Below are 5,740 nucleotides of genomic sequence, written 5' to 3'. Positions count from 1 at the left end.
ACACGTGGGCGTCCGCTGCACGTGCCGCGCACGGACGTCACGCACGCACGAACGGCTACCGGGAAAAACTGCTACCCGATAATCCCGCGACCCGTCCCACCTCATTCGACAACGAAATCCGACGGATCACGACTGACCACCTCCCCGCCTCCCTTTTAACCCCCCCCCCCCCCAACAGTATGGTCACGGCTGGGTGGGAGCGGGGGGCGGGGGGGGGGGGGAGCGGGAGGGGCGATGAATCAAGATCCGTGACGGTGGGCGGCTGCCAAGTAGGCTGAGATACATAATGCCGGCCGAAAGCCGGCAAGGCTAGGTCGCCACAGGAAGTGCTAACCTTCAGTTCAGGTGCCGGAACATTCACCAATAAGGTCAATAGTGACGGCACCGCGACGGCGGTCGACGGCGCGCGGGCCATCCGTGCTGAGCCAGACACCAGGGGAAAAGTGGAGGCGGGTGGACTGAGGCCGTCCAGTGATTCCGGAAGGGAAAACCTCAAAACGGGAACCGACTGGTCGTTTGATCAGTGGGGCGTGGTCACACGCGACACGTGCGTTCACGACTAGCAGATGAATCCTTTGCGCGCGAGCGGGAGCGTCAGTCACCGGCGGCCTTCGGATTCCACTTAGCCAAGCGCTCGATCATCATAGCCATGACCGACTGATACTGGCGCATCTCTTTCTGGCATTGAGCTTTGTGAGAACGGTGCCGGACGAACACGCCATTCAGCCCATCATTTAGTGAGCCTGAAGTCTCTACTTGTGCCTCCACGCAGGAAAAAATGCCTGAACATAAACTGCCCGGTCACTATTTTGACTCATTATGGACAAATGGTAGGCATTTAAGCACACTGATGACTGATCGTTGGGCGAGTTTCCCTCCCCCTTTCTTCCTTACATTTCTGTGATAGCACTCTGCAGCAGTTCTCGTTCGTTGCCGCCCGTGTTTCCCCGCAAGCCGGAGTCGGCGGTCGCTGCTAAGCGGGCCACAGTCGCGCGCCCGAGGCCCGCCACCGCAGGCCCCAGCCAGCCGCAGGCCCGAGCCACCTTCGGCAGCCTTGGCTGCTCGACTTGCGCCTTGTGTCATAAGGCAAATCTAGTAATCGAATATTTCATAAACGCACGCCGTAAGAGGCTTCAGCAATCCATTGTCAATAGACGCCTAGCTTTCCCCCGGTGCGATAGCGGGGCCTGTGCCGTCCCCTTTGTCGGCACGCAGATATCGGCATTGCTCAAACCCCATTAACGATTCAACTCTGGTTACTTCATGTAAGTGATTCAATGACTCAACTTGCGTGACAATACAAAAATTGTGAAAAATACGCAGATTGTGTAAAAATGGACCGAAATCGAGAACCGTCCCGCCGAAAGACCAAGCGATAAATGCACCACATGCGTCTGAAACATTATGAAGGGTACCGGTCACGTGTTCCAGTCGTTCAGACAGTCGGTACTCATTTCTAATCGTAGTCTGGAGTTCTAGTCTAGCCGAGTTCATTCCCTGTCGTAAATCCCAGTCCGTAACCTGAAACTGTCATTCTCAGAATATGGGTATATATATATATATATATATATATATATATATATATATATATGTGTGTGTGTGTGTGTGTGTGTGTGTGTGTGTGCGTGTGTGTGCGCGTATGTGTGTACATTCACATGTACATTTACGCGCTAAGAACACGTCCACGCGCAGCATTTCTTACCAAAAATAGGAAAAGATGTACACTCAGGTTCCGATGTGGGCTACCACTGCACCAAAACACCGAGTTACTAACCCATCAAAACAAATGCGTCCTCCACTAAACAAAACGTAATTTCATTAAGGACATGACGCCTTGACAATGACAGTTTCAGGTTACGGATTGGAAATGGAATGGCGGTAAAATAACCATTCTGAAGTCTGGCAACATCTTTGCAAATCTTCCGTTTGCCAAGCACTGAAAAAGATCTTGGTCCGTCAGGTCTTGGATATCCGCATATTCTTGGCGTCCTGGAAGTCATTTGAATTGTTTAAATGACATCTAAATAGATGGGAAATCCAAACGCCCATGCCCATCCAAACCTAAACAAGCGTTGAGACGAACAGTCATTGGCAAAGTCAAGTCATTGGCCTCCATCTGACCACAAATTGCACCGGCTGACTGGGGAACAGTCCCGGGTCGGCTAGCCATCGAACTATGAAAACCAGTTGGCCGCAACCAATGTTAGTGCGGGCGGTACATTCATGGGTGCATAACGTAGTATCGCTGATGCGGCAGCAACCACACCAATACTGTCGCTTAGCTACATTCATAGGTGTCATTTTCATAAAGAAAGTGGCGGTTTCACCAGACTTCACATGCAGCTTCTCCAGCCACTCTCCACCCGCTGACATATCTCTGGCTACCCATCGGCTCCAGCCGTGTCCGAGGATACGCCGTTGCAACCGCAAACCAGCCGCCTGAACCCAGGCGAGCCGCGACGGTTACCACGGCGCAAGCAGCCTTCGCTGCGCTGTGAGTCAGTCGTCTGCGTCGGTTGCCTGAGTCGGTCAAGGGAGCCTGTCACCTGGCCAGAGCAGACGCAGCGGCCTTCAACGGGTACAGCTGGGACGGGCGAGCTCCACGCTGGAGTGACTCAGAACAATGATCACGAAGCAGCAAAGGAAACCCTCATGCAACCACTTTTGGGCGAAAGGCAATCCAGACAGCACAATAGGCAAAATGAAGCGTATGAATTGGCTTGAAAATCGAGACAAGCCCTTTAAAGCCATGCGAATCAGACATCAAGCGAATGAGTTTCCCACACTACCAATACAGTTGATCAACCCACCTAATGCTCGCCCAAGAACGACGTAGCATCCCGCCACTACTCAAATCTAGTTGGATCGCCTGCACTTGAAACAACTTTTAAAAACAAAACTGGATGATCCAGAGGCACCCACGCCCACGCATGAAATACGGGAATACGCGACACGCTATGCACTGCCCACTTTATCTTACTTTTTTGAGACGGAAAAAACTTAATGATCGCAGGCGCAAATCAACAGCAGGCGCCACAAAAAAAAACACCATCCTGCATCCACTGAATCCAGTTTAATAAAAACACTTCAGGTAGCGCCACCCTCAGGGGCAATGGCGGCCCTCTCGAGTTGGGAGAAAGGGCGGGGGAGAGGGGCAGGCAGGATCTCCAGTTTTGGTCAGGTCTTTTCTGTCGGTGACCACAGGTTCAATAATAAATTCTCAAATTTAGGACCACTAAGCCCCCTGCCCAACCTTGTTCGCTAGTTCCACAGCTCGCCAACGACCCCCTCTAGTTCCCTGTAGAGAATGCTCCACATTTGAAGATACTGATGCAGACATCATAAATGAGATAAGCTTACCTCCAATACGTCATTGTTTAGTTACATCATCGTACCTTGCACAACGTGGATTCAGACCAACTGGCGGCCGTTGCATCTGGAAATTAAGCTCACGAACACCAGATATGAGCGGCTCGAAAGTCACATTTTCTGGCCTTGATCGTCACATAGCGAACGGAATTGCAATATTTGGATGTCACGGCGCCATAGATGCCGAGGTGACACCGAAATAGTGTCCCAAAACAGTCTGCACACCCCTGCCGGCGTGTGGCTCAAAAACTGGAAGCGTTTAAGTCCCTGATGACAGGGTTGTGAACTGCACTGAATGATCCTCAAAATAGTTACTTCCGTTCCCAGCCCACCACAAAGGTAGAACACTTTCGCTAACTGTCCTCTCTACGGTAGGCGCACTGCGCTGTGGCGTCCTCCCAATGTTCACTAATGTCACACTTCCAATGGAATCTTGCGGGGAGCTCGTCTGTTCTGTGGGTAGCATGCTTCTACATCCTGCAGCTGTTTACTTCTGGATTCCCTGGCATAATGCACGGAAACTCGGTGGTGGGCCGGGTCGGGTGCTCCCGGTCGCCATATAAGGATAAGTTGCATCCAACGAGCCGCGGCTAGTGTACCGGGGACAGGCAACGAATTAGAAAATGAAATTTAGATTTGCCTCTGGCAGCCCTACTTAGCTCGAACTGTGTTTGTAACGCGCTACAATTAATGGTACTGATGCCGCAACATATTTCGTTACAAACCCACTGCATTTCAAAATCAGTCCAGGCGAAATCCTTATAAGTTAGACCCCACATTATGGGTTTCTGTACTCCGACAACATCGCATGCGATGTAAACGCCGCCTACGTCGGCAGAGCATTGCACGACTTACCCCGGCAGAAATGGACTGGACAAAGCCCTTCCGCCATCTATGTTACAACTTGATTAAATGATCAAAACCAGCACAGCTGCCGATCGCAAGGGAAACCATCCCATCCCATCGGCACCCCAGGCGACCCGCGGCCGGGGAGCCTAGACCGCAGCGTATGGCAGATCATGTCATGCATGACTTGCATTTGGACCCCGATCACATATCCCCACAGATCTCGACAACCGACAACGACGGCGGCTGCCAGTGTACCGAACGTTCTACTGACCACCAGATCTGACTCCGCGCCCGCAGAACTGACGCCGACCGCGAAACAAACTCCTGAGCGTGGGTAACTGCAGCCGGGTTGACAACCCGACCCGTCTCGGGCGTCCCCGTCAGCGGCGTGCGGGGCGTGGACCCCACCCACGGGGGAGCCCGACGGCTGTACCCCAGAAACGGCGGAGCGGCCAAGGTGGCAGACGGCCAGAACTGGGGCGGCGCGCCGGCCCCGCCTAACCCCGGCGCCATTACACTCAAGGCCCGCTCAGGGCGTCGGGCCGGCCCCCGCCAACACTTCCGCCGACTGGGGCACCAGCTGGCCGCCGAACATCCGCTCGGCTCGGCTCGGCACGACCGCGCACACCCCCGGCGAGCCGCACTCCGCGACCCTCTCGCTCAGAGACCACCACACCAGCCGGAGTCGCCGGCGAAGCAGCAGGACGGGAGCGCGACAGAAATGCCCCCACTTGGGAGCAGCGGGACCACCAAAGCCCGGGGCGGCGGCGGAGCGTCAGTGCGCGTGAAGCAGTGCTTATAATGCACGTGAAGCCACCACGAAATACCCAGTGCTGGGGTCGGCCGGGTTAAGAACTCTCCGCAGCCCTTCAGAGGACAAGGGCGCCTTCTTTCAAGCATTCTTAGGTGTAAACAGAATCGCGGCACAACGCACACGACCCAATGATGCGCAATGCTCTGCGTGACGTTCGGTGAACCCCGCGCTCCCCCCCCCCCCCCCCCCCGGCCACTCACACATCTTTTAACAGGCATGTCGCCACGCACTTGTTAAGGATCCCGTTATGGCCCGGATGTAAAACGGACCTTGCTATGACTCGCCTACATAGCAGACTACTGGGACCCGTGTGCAAAACGGATCCCATTGTCCTGTAAAGCAGACCCCGTTGGGATCCGCCTGGCACATGGAACACAGCGCCCACGCGACGAACACGGACCAGGCGTCTGGTAAAGCCCTCTTTCTAGTTACGCCACACATCACGATCCATGCACTGATCACGATGCACCATACTCCCCCATCGCATGCCGAGACATGCGCAACACGCCCGTCAGCGAGAGGCCTCATCTCCGCCGCACCACCCCCAACCAAAGGCGAGCGGCATTCGACGCCTCGTTCTGGACGGTAGTACCGAAATAGCTGCCTCAGATCAGAAAGGTCACCGGATCCGGACCCGGATCCGGATCGGCCAAGCGCTCAAAGGTCCACCGGGGAGTTCGCCCAGATCGCTTAGTATACAGCAAGTGA

Source organism: Pollicipes pollicipes, unplaced genomic scaffold (genome assembly GCF_011947565.3).
Source record: "Pollicipes pollicipes isolate AB1234 unplaced genomic scaffold, Ppol_2.1 Scaffold_7231;HRSCAF=8579_pilon_pilon_pilon, whole genome shotgun sequence".
NCBI lineage: Eukaryota > Metazoa > Arthropoda > Thecostraca > Pollicipedomorpha > Pollicipedidae > Pollicipes > Pollicipes pollicipes.
Note: the sequence above shows the minus strand (reverse complement) of the source record.